Source organism: Gopherus evgoodei, chromosome 5, assembly GCF_007399415.2.
Source record: "Gopherus evgoodei ecotype Sinaloan lineage chromosome 5, rGopEvg1_v1.p, whole genome shotgun sequence".
NCBI lineage: Eukaryota > Metazoa > Chordata > Testudines > Testudinidae > Gopherus > Gopherus evgoodei.
The window spans coordinates 109,305,088-109,322,450 of NC_044326.1; positions in this window are offsets into that span (position 1 = coordinate 109,305,088).

Below are 17,363 nucleotides of genomic sequence, written 5' to 3' on the forward strand. Positions count from 1 at the left end.
ACAGTTATTACCACTTGCTGTGTGCTCCACAATATCTGTGAGAGTAAGGGGGAGATGTTTATGGCAGGATGGGAGGTTGAGGCAAATCGCCTGGCCGCTGATTACGCACAGCCCAGACAAGCTTTGAAAACCCGTTTCATGACTGGCCAGGCTACGGTGTGAAAGTTCTGTTTGTTTCTACTTGATGAGCCCCCCTCCCCTTGGTTCACTGTACTTCCCTGTGAGCTAATCATCTTCCCCTCCCCTCTTCGATCACTGCTTGCAGATGCAATAAAGTCATTGTTGTTTCACATTCATGCATTCTTTATTAATTCATCACACAAACAGGGGGATAATTGCCAAGGTAGCCTGGAAGGGGTGGGGGAGAAGGAAAGGACAAGGCCACACTGCACTTTAAAACTTATTGAATGCCAGCTTTCTGTTGCTTGGGCAGTCCTCTAGGATGGAGTGGTTGGGTGCCTGGAGGCCCCCCCCCATCACATTCTTGGACATCTGGGTGAGGAGGCTATGGAACTTGGGGAGGAGGGCGGTTGGTTACACAGGGGCTGTATTGGCAGTCAGTGCTCAAGCTGCCTTTCCTGAACCTCAACCATACACCGGAGCATATCAGTTTGTTCCTCCAGTCGCCTCAGGATTGCCTCTTGCCTTCCTGACACCACCTATCATCTTCAGCTCACCACCTGTCCTCGTGTTCATATTGTGCTTTCCTGGACTCTGACATTGTCTGCTTCCATGCATTCTGCTGGGCGTTTTCAATGTGGGAGGACTGCATGAGCTCAGAGACCATTTCATCGCGAGTGCATTTTTTTCACCTTCTAATCTTCGCTAGCCTCTGGGAAGGAGAAGATAGTGTGAGAATTGAAAAGTTTGCAGCTCACAGAGGAAAAAAAAGGGAGAGCGGTAGTTAAAAAAAACACATTTTAGAGAACAATGGGTAGACTCTTTCATGGTAAACCTTGCTGTTAACATTACATAGCACATGTGCTTTTGGTACAAGGTTGCATTTTGCCTCTTATCGAGGGTATGCTGGTTTGGTGTGAGAGATCTTTCATACAGGGCTGGGCAACAGAATTTGGCTTGCAGGCAGCCATGGTATGACACAGTCTTTTTGCTTCTTTAACCTTCATAACATGTGGGAATGGTTTCAAACAGCAGCACCCTCATTTACCATACCAAGCAGCCATTAGGTTGGCCATTTAAAATGGGTTGGCCATTTAAAAGGAGGAGGGGCTGTGGTTTTGAGGTTAACGTGCAGCACAAACCCAACTAAACCACACACACACAATCCTCTGGGATGATTGCTTCACCCCTCTCCCCACCACGTGGCTAACAGCGGGGAACATTTCTATTCAGCCACAGGCAAACAGCCCAGCAGGACTGGGCACCTCTGAATGTCCCATTAATAAAATCACCCTATTTCAACCAGATGACCAGGAATGATATCACTCTCCTGAGGATAACACAGAGAGAGAAAGAACAGATGTTGTTTGAATGCCAGCAAACACTGGGACCATATGCTGCCATGCTTTGTTATGCAATGATTCCAGACTACGTGCTACTGGCCTGACATGGTAATGTCCTACCATGGAGGACGGAATAAGGCTGCCCTCCCCAGAAACCTTTTGCAAAGGCTTTGGAAGTACATCCAGGAGATCTTTATGGAGATGTCCCTGGAGGATTTCTGCTCCATCTCCAGACACGTTAGCAGACTTTTCCAGTAGCTGTACTGGCTGCGAATGCCAGAGCAAAGTAATCATTAAAAATGCTTGCTTTTAAACCATGTATAATACGCGGGGACTAGGCTGCGACGAGTAGCATATTTACAAAAGGTACACTCCCCAGAAGTCCCTTCTCTGCCTGGCAGGTCCAGGAGGCATCCTTGGGTGGGTTTGGGGGGTACTGACTCCAGGTCCAGGGTGAAAAACAGTTCATGGCTGTCGGGGAAAGCAGTTTCTCCTCTTCCTTGCTGTGAGCCATCTTCCTCATCCTCAAAACCTGCATTCCTGTTGCGTGCTACTCAGGGCTGGCTCTAGGCACCAGTTAAGGAAGCAGGAGCCCGGGGCAGCAAATCTGAAGGGGCGGTACTCCATCCATTCTTGGGGCGTTTTTTTTGTTTTGTTTTTTCTTCTTGGTTGCAGCTCAGCAGCAGCTTTTTCATTTTTTCTTTTTTGGTGGCACTGCTGTGGCTGTTTTTTTTTCTTTTTTTTCTTTGCTTCACCACTTGGGGCAGCAAAAAAGGTAGAGCTGGCCCTGGTGCTATTGCATTGATGGAGTCAAAGCACAGGGGTGGGGTAGTGGTGGCTGCACCACCTAGAATGGCATGCAGCTCATCATAGAAGCGGCATGTCTAGGGCTCTGCCTGGAGTGGCTGTTTGCCTCTCTGTTTTTTTGATAGGCTTGCCTCAGCTCCTTAAGTTTCAAGTGGCACTGCTGCGGGTTCCTGTTATAGCCTCTGTCCTTCATGCCCTTGGAGATTTTTTCAAATGTTTGGGCATTTTGTCTTTTTGAACGGAGTCCTGATAGCATGGATTCCTCTCCCCATACAGTGATCAGATCTTGTACCTCCTGTTTGGTCCAGGCTGGGGCTCTTCTGCGATTCTGGGACTCCATCATGGTCACCTCTGCTGATGAGATCTGCACTCACCTGCAGATTGCCATGCTTGCCAAACAGGAAATGAGATTCAAAAGTTCACGGGCCTTTTCCCATCTACCTGGCCAGTGCATCTGAGTTGAGAGTGCTGTCCAGAGCGGTCACAATGGAGCACTCTGGGATAGCTCCCGGTGGCCAATACTGTCAAATTGCGTCCACACTACCTCAAATTCGACCCAGCAAGGTCGATTTCAGTGCTAATCCCCTCCTCAGGGGACGAGTACAGAAATTGATTTTAACAGCCCTTTAAGTTGAAAATAATGGCTTCATCGTGTGGACGGGTGCAGGGTTAAATCGATCTAACGCTGCTAAATTCAACTTAAACTCGTAGTGTAGACCAGGGCTAAGTGTACAGGGACTATTGCCCCCTTACTAACAGTCCGTGGGGGCGTTTTGGTTGCTAGCTCCCACTACTAAAAGGGGAAGAGTCGATGAGAAATCAGGACCCTGAGACTGACAGTCCCCAGGAACAATGGGGAGAGGCCAATGCTCCAGGTCAGCTTGATTGACAGGGAGGGGCAGGCTAATCAGGGAATCAGAAGGCCAGGGGGTCCCATCCTCCATGTGAGCTGAAATTGCCTTGGTCAGACAGAGGAGGGCCAAGCTAAGCAGAAAGCAGGAGCCCAAGCTGAGCTGGGGAGCAGAGCCAGTGATACAGCCCAGGGAGCAGATCCTGTGTTGGGAACAGAGCTGCAGCCACAGAGCCAGCGGCACAGCCCAGAGAAAGTAGATCCTATGTTGGGAGCAGAGCTGCAGCCAGAGGGGCCCGAGAAGCAGCCCAGGGGGCTGAAGGTAGAACATCATCATCAATGCTGAGGCAAAGTGGAGCCAAAGCTAGAACAGTGGAGCTGGACTAGTCTGGAGCCAGGTGTAGTGAGGAACTGGGGCCAACCAAGGAGGGACCCTGGGCAAAGGACCCAGCACAGAAAGACACCCCCAGCCAAGGGTCCTTGCAGGCCAGACTGGGAGGGGGATCTTAACCCAACAGGGGAGTGATGCTGGGAAGAAGGGTCTCACCACCCAAAGCCCAGAGGTGTGTGTCCACCACCAGAGCAAGTGTCCAACCCACAGCATTCCTGCAGCATAGCCAGGGCCTGAGACCTACAAGGAACAGACTGTGAACTGCCCTGATGTTCCAGAGACACTGTTTGTGATGTTCCCTGCCACAGGGTGCAGTGATGTGTTTTCCTTTAACCTTTTCCATTTTTCTTTATTCTTTTTAAAATTAATTGTTGTTTAAATAACTTGCATTTGCTTTAAATTGTATGTAATGATCAGTGGGTCAGGGAAGTGCCCAGTGCAGAGAGTGTACCCCGGAGAGGGGACACCCTAGCTCCTGTCCTAGGTGACCACAGCAGAGTTGGGGGTCAAGCCCCCCCTAGGAATCCTGGGCCCAGCCTTGTTGGGGTTACGAGGACTCTGCCAGACAGGAGAGTAGAAGGGGAGTTTTCACGGGCAGGAAGGCCTGTGGGTAAAGGAAGTGGGAGTGAGGACTCAGATCCTTTTGCTAGCCTATTTCATTGGGATAGTACAGAAGCCAGGAAAGTTCTCCATAATAGCGGGACCATTCCTCCGCTTACATAAGCACTTACCACATATGCTCCAAGGAGAAAATCCGGGATATACACCTTAACACACTTAAAACTGTCTTCACCAAACAAGGACACTCCACTGGAGAAGTAGATCATACCATGAAATGGGATACCTAAATATCCCAAGAAAACTTGCTTCAATACAGAAATAAAACCTTTTATGACTGCACACCCCTAGCTGTCACCTAGCACCGTACACTGGAACCCATACAGGGTATCAAACAACTAAAATCCATACTCAATGGGGATCCCAACCTGAAAGAAATATTTCCTCAACCCTGACTTCTGGCCTTCAAATCCCCTCCCCAAACTCTTCAAGTTCATTATCAGAAGCAAGCTCCTCACAGACCATGACACACCAACTCAAAGCAGCACCAGACCCCACCAGAACAACAGGTGCAAAGCCTGCAGACATATCTCCACTGCTACAATGATCAACCCCACCCCCAACACACCTTTCAGTATCAATGGATCCAACGCATGTCTATTCCAACATGTGGCTGTGACACTCAGTACCTTAAAATAGCACCCTGGAACTCCCATATTCACCACTATGATAATGATTTGATATGTTTGGTACAATGCATGCTCTATGGGGTATCATTTGAAAAGTCTTGATCTGTTGAACATTAATATCCTGTTTGATTGTGTGTGCTATCATTACATGGAAATTTATGAAGTATTGCTGTATGTGTCACTGAAACATGTTGTGAGGTTGGAAACACCCACAACCAGCCTGTCAGGCACAACAATGGAATCCACTCTCCCAAGGGCCAGAGACTTCTCAGAGGTAGAACATATACAGTGGAGACTGCCTGATCCCCATGTCACAGCAAAAGATCTTTCCAGCAAGGTAGAAGAATATATAAATGAGAAAAGAGTCCCAGCCTGCATATTGAAGATCTGTAACCTGCTTATACCATCTGTCAGGGTGAGAGACACCACTTGATTCAAGTCCTGTTTAGTTTGTAGAACTGAGTCTGCAAATTTATTTTTTTGTTTCTTAAGTAACCAACTCTGATCTCTATGCCTGCTACTTGTAATCACTTACCATTTATGTTTCTGTAGTTAGTAAATCTGTTTTATATTTTACCTAAAAGAGTGTGTTTTGGTTGAAGTGCTTGGGAAATCTCAGCTCAGTTTACAAAGGCTAGTGTGTGTCCTCTCCACAACAAGGGAGAAACAAACTGGATAATGAACTTACACTGGCCAGGCTTCTCTCCACTGCAAGATGGCAGAGTGCTGGAGTGCAAGAATGGGGAGCTGGGGAAAATTGGCTGGAGTCTCCCTCTTGATGGTTCATGAGTGGCAGGGAGATTATTCATGTAACACAGTTGGGTGTTTATGCAGTGCCTATCAGAAGACTGTAACTTGAAAACAGCATCACAGTGAGAGAGGGATACCCCAGGTGGGTGAGACAGGGGACTCAGCAGTCTCACAGTCCAGGTTGTACCCTGAGGACCCCGTCACAGTGGTATACCTCATCCAGTGCACTACATGCCCCAACAACAACTAGGTGGACGAAACTGGTCACTACGCTCTCAAATTCACACAGAAAAATGATAGACAAAAACATGTCACCTGTGGGTAAGCACTTTTCACAAAGTGCTAACCCTATATCTGACCTATCAAAAGATGAACCTGGGAGTTTACATTCATGATTCTGCTAGACACTAAAGCTATGTCTACTCTGCACTTTCATCAGTAAAATTTTTGCCACTCGGGAGTGTGAAAAAACACACCCCAACCAACAAAAGTTTTACTGATGAAAAGTGGTGGTGTGGACAGCGCTTTGTTGGCGGGAGATGCTATGATTTGATCAAACGTCTGAGGCAGCAATTAGACTTTCAGCTGATACCGAATTGTTTGTATGCATCTTTATTTATGAGAAAATAGGATCAAAATGTCCTCAAAGCTTCATGGGCGTAAATGTAGTTTATCTCCCCTGGGCCAGACCCTCAGCTGGAGTAAATCAGCATAGCTCTATTATTTTAATGAAGCTATGCCAATTGTGGATCTGGTTCACTGGCTTTGGTAGCTGCTCCAGACTTATATGGCGTAACAGAGCAGAACTTGGCTTTTTTTGTTGTTACTTAGCAACTAAACCATCCACTGCTTGGCTGACTCCTGCCTTTCTGATCAGAAGTCACATTCCTGACTTGGAGAGGCAATGTGTTAGTTAACAACAAATATCCAACTAAACACCACAAGGAAAGGAGGAGGGGAGATGCTTGTGGGTAACATGAGAAGCTGCACTTTCAAAGAACTATTAATACTGATGTGCTAATATTGCCACATCACTGATCAGACGCAGACTCAGACATGCTGACAGCAGCAGTGGAGGGAGGGAGAGAATGTGACTGGCTGCATCAAGTCAAATTGCACGCTTATGGGTGGGGAATCTAGAGAGCTGCAGAGAAGTTATAAACAACAATTCAGGAGGGAAATTAAATATGGAAGCTTACAGATTTGTGCATGTGATTTTACATCTTGTAAAGACTCCCAAAAAGTGTTAATGAGCTTTGCATCCTGTCCTGAGCTAATGAAATGGGAAACAATGAGTCAGTCTCAGATTCTGTTGTGATTTGAAACTCATGGAATGATTATAATCTTGGCTGTCTCAGAGGAAACAAAACAGAAGTATGTGTTCGGGCCAGGCCTTAATTTTCCAAAAAGATTGAATAAACCCAACCACTATCTTTCCAGACACAAATCTTCTCTTCATTGTGTTAAATTGAAATGAGCTAATTCTTCTTTACATGGTTAAAAACAAACAGCAGTGTGGGAAGACAGGTACCTAAAGCATATATCAGTACTGTGCATCCATATTTACTTTCTGTTCTGTCATTTTCAATATGCGTAGGCATCATGCTGAAGAACATTAAGGTGCTGATGAGCTGAACTTCTGTGGCTCTCTTTTTCCATTTGTTTTCCCCTGGAAAAATATATCAGCTTTCTGATCAATCCTGAGAGGGTATATACAACATATTGGTCTGCATAAGTTACAATATTTAACTACGTCAACTTTGTGTTCAAACCACTAGTGCCCCAAAACAGTGTTTCCTCTTAATTATAGAATATTTGATTGTAAAATGCCCAAAATATGAAAACATAATCTAGTATTATAGCTCTCTCATCAACAAAGTTTGCAACCCAGCTTCTGATATAAACCTGTGTTTTCATTCGCTCATAATAGAAGTCACTGAAAAAGAATTTCTATGAATGCAAGATTTGCGACTATCTTCATGTCTTTTGACATTTGTACTTATGGGGGTTTATGGGAGGATTCAGAGGGTAGAATATGGGGCTACATCAAGACAGAGCTTGCAGGTGGTATGACAGCTGGGAGGAGCTAGATCTATGGTAGATAAAGGCAGTGATGAACTGGATAGTCCAAGACATTTGTTTAAATGCTCTCCTTTGCCCTGCCCTATCATGGGTTAGGCAGGATTCATAATTTGAGGCTGCTTCTGAAGTGAATAATAAGGTCTCCAGAGTTAACAAATTCTGATTCTTGATTCAATTGCCACCTTGAATGGAGTTTTTGTTGTAAAAGGCCACTCATGAACCTTGACACTTCCTAATATTTCGCTTTTTGCCCATTCCTTCCAGCTTTCTTTCCATTACTCCAATCCAGCTTTCAGCCCTGGGAGGCTTGCACTGTTAGCGGCTTGAACCGCTTATCTACAGCAACAATTGCTGCCTCTCCTCTGCGTCTGACTTCCCATTCTTGCATTCCTTTGGTGTTTTTCAGACTTCCTCTTGCTAGTATCACACAGAGCCCTGCCAAACAGGCACTTTTTGATGCACAGCAACAAACGAGGCACATCCGATCCAAAATCTTGTCTGATAATGAGGAGACAGAGTATCCAAGACAAGAGGGCAAGATCCTTGAGCTGTTCTAAAATATACCCCAAATAATTCAGCTGCTCAGTGAACCGCATAGCTGCTCCTTTACAGATCTTTCAAATATTTTCGGTTCAGTTTCCACTTTCCAATTTATGTCAGATATAAAGGGAATAAAATATTTTCCATCGGATGTATTGCTATCAACGTAGCCAGTAAGTGTCCAATTGAAAATAAAAGCATCTTGGGTATTTCAAATTATCCACAAATAGTTGAAAAGTGTACATAATTTTGCACACAGATGCTTCTAGTGATTTGTTAAATCTCTGGTCAGTTCCTCATTACGGATGCTCCTGTACATATCTGTCTCTACTTATAGCTATTCCAAATTCTAAGTCCAGACAGCTTGGGTACACCTAGAACCCTTTTTTTATTTTTTTAAAGCTGGCCTACAGAGTAAAAACTGCCTAAAAGGGACAACTACTACCTGAATTTCAGGAATATTTCATTCAGGATTGTTCTGTAATAATGGGAATTGATTATACTAACACAGAGTTGAATCTTGTCAGCTTTGTACATTAAATCATTAAAAAAAAGATAAGCACTGCACTATATTCAGTCTGCAATATATTCAGATTTGTGACTCTACGAACAGGGAGTGAGTACTCCTCAAACAGGCCTCTATTTGTATTTTCATTTGGGTTTAGATGTTTGGATTTGTACAGTAACCATCTATAGCTAAATCAACCTCTGCTGAAATATGTTCTTGAATCAGATCCAAAGGAGGGCTAAGCAAAGAATGACACTAAAGACTACTTTGCATGGGAAAACATAGGAAAGGACCAAAAATGTGTAAGCTACTGTATATCTACTACTATATAAATAATGTTTTGCATATCAGGCTTATGAGGTCGTAGGAGATCACATATTGATTCCTAATATGAATTAGTTTGAAACTGGCCCCTTTCACAGATTACAAGCCACACACATCACATATATAAAAAGAGATATATGAGATACTATCCCTAGATATATAAACACATGTCCCAACTATGAGCTAGCTCATTCCACTATTTACAGGTACATTATGGGCTTAACAAACCAACTTCCTCTAAAATTTCAAGGAAGTCAAGTAAATTACTCAGAGTGGCTTGCTGAGCATCAACTCCTTTGCTCTCTCCTGTTCTCTTACACAAGCCTGAAGTTATGGTGCAAGTTGAAAAGTGTGTGTGTTTATGTAAATGAGGGGCAGCGATAAAGGTTGGCAAGCAACGTTACATCACACTGTCCAAACCCAGTGTGATCTGCTGACTAAAATAATATCTCTCTGAGCTTTCCTAGCCTCACAGCTAGAGGTGATGGCTACAGCTACAGGTTATCTCAACAGCGTCCCAAGCAATGGCAGTTGCTGTCGTCCAGGGTCATTTCCAACCAGGACTGACATGTCTCTACATTTATACTGCTGGTTCTGCTCTGCATATCTCTGGAAAGGTTTAAATGGCAAGAAAACACAGTTCTCCTGCTGAACTATATACAGGATGCTCTAGTATAGTCACTAGCCACTGATGTAATTTATGGATATTAAACTGGAGACTCCTGAGAAAGCAGCACTTCACCCAAACACACAGCAGCAGTGCTGTGGCCTCATCTGACTTCTGCTTCGGCAAAGATACATTTTGGTCAGGCTCATTCTCTTTGTTATTCCTAAAGAACAACAAAAGGGCAAGAACACATAGACAGGGCAAAAATGACCAAGTGGTGCTACTGACCCTATAGCCATCTGACTGCCTCAGCTAGAATACAAAAAAGTTTGAGTTGTTTTAACAGAAACTTACTCAAGTTTGTGCTCAGCTTAGCCAGGACAGAACAATGCAAGCAATTTAGCAAAAAGGCTGAGTGAAACAAGCAGAAGCAAGGACTTCTTGCACAGTTCTGAGTGCCCAACCCAAGGAAGTACTTGAGCAACACTAAAAGCAAAAAGTAGAAAAACTCAGATATTGTCTCTAAATAAGGCAATCTAGCCCTGGAGTTCTAGGATTCCTCCCCCTCCTCCCTTTTTGTTGTTGTTGTGGCACAGAACTATTCTAGTTTTAAAAATGTGATTATACTAAACAGTTATATTCTTTGAATTTTGGAATAGCTAATGCAACAGAAAGTGATTACAAAACAGAGCTATAATTTCTCTGTACTGAGGTCTGTTTTCTGAGGGACTATTTATGGTTCCTAGCATACCACCAAGGTATTGTTTTTCTTAGTTGCTCACATATATGACATCCTAGTTTGCTGCTCTAATTACACTGCTACCTGCCACATTGTATCCAAAGTCCCTATCCAATGCTTTTTTTGAGAGTTCATCTTATTTAATGCAACAATCCTGAAAAAGCATTGTCACCTTGCCTACTTGCCTTTTTTCCTAACCAAAGCTTTAAAATACATTGATGGTGCTAAAAAAGTGAAGCACATACGTGGTATAAGACTGTTGGTTTGCTTTAATTTCTGCCAATGATATGAGTAGCTGGCTGACATCCAATATTTCTAGACTGGTTTTCAGAGGGGATACTGCAATACACAGGACCTTATGATTTCAGGCATAGGTTCCATAATCACATGGATAGATGGAATAATCATCACTAAGTGAAATTATTGCATACTGTTGCCACATAAATTAAACTTTCTTCTGATAAGCCTGTATTCATTCTTTCTGCTGGGGTTTTAGAAATAAGGCATTCTTGTGGTCTGGAAGATTTATCATTTAATCCATTCAAGTAACTGTGATAAGAGTGCATTACAGACTCAAGTCCATCAACTATTATTACAAGAGGTGTGGAAGCGCCCATAAAAGCCTCATAGATAGAATGTATCATATCTACGAGTTAACAAAGGATGGGTGTTTAAGATGATGGAAGACATTACTGAAGCAGAAAGGCAAGCAGGGAATAACTGATTTAGTCATTAGTAACATTGTCTATTATGCTCATTTCACAATGATGATATCAATGTCGCCATTACAGCATGTGACTGCAATCAGTTACAATGCGAACTTAATGAACAAGTTAAGTTTGGACCTAATCCTATGCTTGAATGGAAAACGACAGGAAAAAAAATAGGTGTTGCACGAGGTAATATTAATCTATTAGTGCTGAACAAAGGCTCCAGCTGAGGACTAGCTGGAGATGTTATCATTCAGAGAAAATAGATCCAACCATTCCAGTTAGAGCTGTCATGATTAACTTTTAGGAATCATTGGGAAAGGGATAGATAAGACAGAAAATATCATAATGCCTCTATATAAATCCATAGTACACCCATATCTTAAATACTGCATGCAGATCTGCTTGTTCCATCTCAAAAAAGATATTGGAATTGGAAAAAGTACAGAGAAGGACAACAAAAATAATTAGATGTATGGAACAGCTTCCATGTGCGGAGCGATTAAAAAGACGGGGACTTTTCAGCTTGGAAAAAAGACGGCTAAGGGTGGATATGATAGCGGTCTATACAATCTCGAATAGTGTGGAGAAGTAAATAACACTTATTCTCTTTCTTCACATAAAGCAAGAACTATGGATCACTCAATGAAATTAATAGCCAGCAAGCTTAAAACAAACAAAAGGAAGTACTTCTTCACACAATGCACAGTCAGTCAATCCTTGGAACTCTTCCCCAGGTGATTTTGTGAAGGCCAAAACTATAACAGGGTTCAAAAAAAGAACTAGATAAGTTCATGGAGGATAGGTCCATCAGTGGCTATTAGCCAGGATAGACAGGGATGCAAAAACATTATCTGAGTGTCCCTAGCCTCTGTTTGCCAGACGCTGGGAGTAGATGACAGGAGATGGATAACTCGATTGCACGTTCTGTTCATTGCCTCTGAAGCACCTGGCATTGGCCACTATCAGAAGACAGAATACTGGGCAAGATGGACCATGAGTCTGACCCAGTAGGGCCGTTCTTATGATTAGAACTGTACGGAACTACAAAATTTCACTTTGCAAGAAACCTAATGTACACATGAGTATTTTCTAATTTTTATTTATCTATCTTTCCCAGCCAGCAAAACAACAAAAATAGTTACTGCATGGCACTAATACACTATGCAGAAGAACATTAGGAGCCTGATTTTCAGAGGTGCTCAGAACCTACGGCTCCTTGTATTTAACAATAAATGGAAGACAGATGTCACTAAATTATATAATTGAATGCAAAAGTTAATCATAATTATTGAAAAAGACGAAAAGAGGGAATAAAGAAAAAGGCAGCAGGACCAGAATGTGATAAAGCTAGCGCAATGCAATTTCTCATTTGATCAAAAGGTGATTCTTTGCCATTTCTACCAGCAAACAGCAAAGTTCCATCCACTCACAAAATACTGCACTTTTATTTATTTGGCAGTTTCACAAAGCCCTGTTGCCATATTTACAGCAATAAGAATGATTGACAACTATATGAAAACTCCCATCATCATAAAAGGTGTTTTTGTGAAAAATTTGAGACAGTAATGAAAAATGCTTCACAAAATTTGACTCCAAGAGTTTCAAAAATAAGAGCCTACATTTAGGCTCCTAAATCCTTATTGATGCACCAGGATCACTGGCCTGATCTTTATAACTGGTAATCACTCAGCAGTTCCAGTTAAATTAACTTATTTAGATGATTAATATGGATTTCAGAAACCTAACTTTAGGCACCCAGGTATGAAATCTTAACCTTAAATCTATCCCCCGGTGAGCATGTGAATACCTGGATTTCAAACTGCTATTAGGATTTTGTTTCAAGGTCAAATCCAGAAGCAGAAAGGATCTAATTTTCCAGTTCTAGGCCAGATGCAGCCAAAATCTCACTATTACTCGGCAGCATTTTGTGTAGGAATAATTTGCTATGTACTTTGTTATAATTGACTTTCATGGACAGTTTCCCTGACACATATGAAGTAATGCTCACTGCCACATGCATGTTGGAGAAGGGTAGGAAGCTGAAGAACCTGAGGTGCAAGTGCAGTGCCAGCACCAGAGCTTTGCTTCCCTTCTCTTGCCCAAACCTAGCAGAGATATTGCATCAGGTTCCACTGCTTACCCCTCTTCCTCCCTCCCAGCTATCTCATTAAGAGGCCTTCAGTGCTACCAGTCTTCCAAGTGTTCAGCGTGACTTCGTCAGACTCAGCAGCATCATTCCCACCTCCAACTACTAGGCTGTAGTGGCTCCCAATCTGTGTTGCTCCCACATCTTTTGCCTGTGCTCAGTAGCTGCTTCTATTCTCTTAGCCTCACATATCAAAGCAGAGGTCTGCCAGTCCAGTGGTCTACTTATCGTCCCCTAGCTTATCACAATAGCCTAAAACAAGCTTCCCTGGCCCAACTAACATCCCCATGGGATGAGATCCCTGTGGCAGGAGATAGAAACTGAACTATCCCCCCAGGAGCCCCTTTCTGGTTAAAGAAGTGGAGTTGTAATAATTGGGCCTACAAATTTTCCCTAACTGTGCGCTTAACAATACTGAGTAAGTTAAAAAGTCACAATAACCTATAATCACCAATGTTGATGGGAAAAGGTGCAAAAGCAAGACAGAGACTGAATTAGTCCACATAAAAAGGCCCACTGATACAACTCAATGGTTGTGTTAAGATCATGCCTGGTAAATAAGAAAAATGTGGAACTGCTAACCTGTGAACCAAAATTGTTGTGTTAGACATTAGCCCTAATTGGTGGGCAAACAATGAGAGGATGGACTATTCTGCCCATCACTTCGCTAAAAAACAGTATGGAGAAAAAAACTGGCTACTGGAATAAGCTTCACCGTCATAGCTGCCACCTCCAGTGTCTCCTGGTACCTTCTTTGTCCTAATCCCAAGAGTCTTTACACCCCTGCCCTGTATGTCTATTTCCTTCCCCATCGTATTTCTTCTCTTTCCTATCTCTCTCCTTTTGCCTTCTGCTTAATGAGAGTCTGGCGCAGCTGGCCCAAATAATATACATTACTGTGAGCCCGTGACCAAAAACAGACAGCTAAAACCAATGCCCTAAACAGCCCGATGCTGGTGTAAGTTTGCTAGGTCTTGGAAGGCTAATGTAGGTTCTGCCTGTTTTTTTCTAGCCGGGAGTTTGCAAGTCAGAGTCAACATCAAAGACAGAATTTGCATTTTCTATCTTTGCTCTTCTTTTTTCTCATTCTTTTGTGTGTTCATCTTGTTTTGTCTTTTAGAAAATTGGGTTGGACTTTAACACCACCACCAATGACAGCTCCAGTCCATCTCTATTAACACTTTCCCCCTAAACGAACAGTTATTAGCATCTTTAATAATATCTAAAAACTGTTGGACAAAAGGGGGGGGGGCTCTTTCTAAAAACTCTTTCCAGATAAAGGGAAAGGTAACAAGGGATGTTATTAAAATCAAAACCTTATTTAATACTTTATATTTGAAAGGCGTTAACTTTTTCCTCCTTCTTTCCTGTATCTTTAATAAAAAGTTAAAAGAAAGACTTCTAATGGCATGTTTGCCATGGTACTAATCAGGTGGAAGTCTCTGTATACCAAACCCTGAACCCTATGCAACAATAACTATGTTATATTAATACATTTGGCCCATATATTCCATCAAAATTAATAACACAGTGGATCCTTCTCGCCTACATAACTATTGGAGGGCCCCTGGGGAAGCTGAAGATAATCAAAAATAAGATACTTAAGTGATTAGTTGTTAAAATTGCCTTATTGACCTTGCTGGGACCCTTCACAATCTAGGAAATATAATTACAGGATGTAACTATACTTTAAACAAAAATCAAAGCCAAATCTCAAACCTATTCCATATTTAGACATAAAGTAAGCCAAAATCCTAACTACAAATCAAATCCAAATGCATAATCCTATTCCTAGAAACTAATATTTTCAAGTAAAATTAAAATGTCATCTTTTGTCATCTCAGGCCTTGTCCACTTATAAAAGTTGCAGCAATTTAAATAATCTGCTTTAGAAACTGATTTAGTTTAATCGGTGCAGTTGATTCCTTCTGATGATTCAACTGTTGTATATAGAGCAGTGCTCAGTGCAAGACGAACCTGCAAAAATTCTGACAGCTATGTGCATTCAATGACAATAAGTGAGTAACTTTACTAATGTGAGTAGTCTCTTCGACTTCAATGGCAATACTCAGATGCATAAAGGTATTCACGTGCTTAAGTGTTTGCAGGATCAAAGGCTGAACTGTGAAAATTACAGAAGACAAAAAATGGAATTTATCAAATGATAATAGTTTTTTCAATATTAATAACTTGTAGTTGTTGACACTTTATTGACTGAAATGTTGATGATCTGTGAAAAATGTGGGAAATATCTATATTATTTTTTATGACTATTGTATGTATCCCAAGTCAAATATGGTTAATTCCAGCTGGAGATCTCCAGTTGTACCAGGAACCATTCAGTGAGTAATCAAATTAATGGTGCTTAGATGGACTATTCAGTGAACCCATCGCTGAAAGTCTTCCTCCAATCCAACTGCAAAGGTGCATAAACAAGATGGACTAGATTCAGGGGTCCCAAGACAAACGAAGGGCTTTTGAAATGAATAAAAGACTGCCTGAGAACTTAAGGAAGAGACACTCATTGGGAATCAGACTAAGACGCAAAAGCTAGAGGGGTGCAGTCTGTCTCGCTGATCCCCGGCACTGGGGGTGCTACTTCACCTTGCAAGGAAAGGCTAAGGTTTAGGTGAAATAGTATTCATATAGGCCTTTTGTTTTAACATTTCTTTCTTCTGTTTGTGCTATGTTCCTATGGATAAATAATTCTTTGTTTTGAACAAGCTGTTCTCCATCACTGCACTTTCATACTGGCTCCCTGGAGTGAAGTATATAACAGGAGCCAAAACCCAGCTGGACCGGAGGACACAGTTAATAAAACAGGGGTACTGTGTCCTGGTCACCCAGTCTAAGAGGAAAGGTGAATTGTGGGTTTCAATCTAAACAGCATGGGTTTAAGCCTTTCATTTGGAAAGGTGCCCGTGGGGAGACAGAGGTGAAAGGTACATCTTGCCCTGACTTGTAACAGGAGCATTTACAATTTTTTAAGTGAGGCCTACCCCTGAAATTTAGTCATTGTGACTGAAACTATTTGATATATTTTGGATTTTATCTATTTATTGTACCCAAAGATAGTTGTCCTCTTTCAGCACTCCCATGTCTTTGCAAAACTTCAGCGGGACTAGTAATTCACCCTTAGATCACTGGAGGGAGGGAGGGTGCATGATTAATTCCTTATGGGATGAATAGGCATGTTCGTCTCCCATAATCTCCTAGTCCCTTGGGATCTAGTGCAGCAAAGGGCTACCTGTGCAGAAGACAAAGACATTGTCTTCCTACTGCTCCAGGGATTCCCTTTCATTCCCTGATATAGTGCTGTACTGGAGCTGCACTTCCTCAATCCACCACTGCTCTCAAGACCTCCAAGCACACACACACACTCACACATGAAGCAGAATGTAGAGAGAATGCACAAACTCCTAGTCCCACTCCAGTCTACATATTTAAAACGTAATAGACATTTGCTGCAAAGTTTAGACCTGGAATGCTCCTAAGTTCTGAGCTAGTGATATCAGAGGGTTGGGTTGGGTTGGGCTTGCTTATCCCTAAAAGGTAACTACCATCAAGTACCAATCAATGATAAGAGACAAATCAAGTGGAAGCTAAGTAAAGTGAACTATGCAGAAATGCAAGATTTTTTGTTCTTGTTACAGAGTATCAGTTGTGGCAGACTGTACCCCTTTGTTCACCACTATTACAAGACTATGATACATTTTGTACAAAGTATGCCTTGCGAGGTATCATTTGAAAATTCAACATTATTGTCCTGGTAAAATGCATGTAGCAACATTGTATGTAAATGAAGATTTTACAGTATGACATTGCTGAGACATGCTCCAAGTTTAGCAAAGTAGCCCAAACCAGTCCCTCAAAGACAAAAGGCAAACTGACACCTCAGCCAGGTGTCAACAAAATCAATTGAATAAACACCTGGGTAAGCGGCCATTTTTTGACTGGGAAGATTGGTGCGAGAGTGAGAAATTTACATCTTAGCAAACAGACTTGCTGTTGCCTGAACCCCAGATGGAGAGGATCTTCAAAGGGAAAATAGAATCAGGGGTGGAAAGTTTGTAGAAATTTTGGTGGTGTCCAGAATGCCCAGAGCCCATCTTCCATACTCTGCCCCACACCTGCCTAAGGCTCTGGGAGGGAGTTTGGGTGGGGGGAGGAGGTCTGGGGTGCAGGCCCTGGGCTGG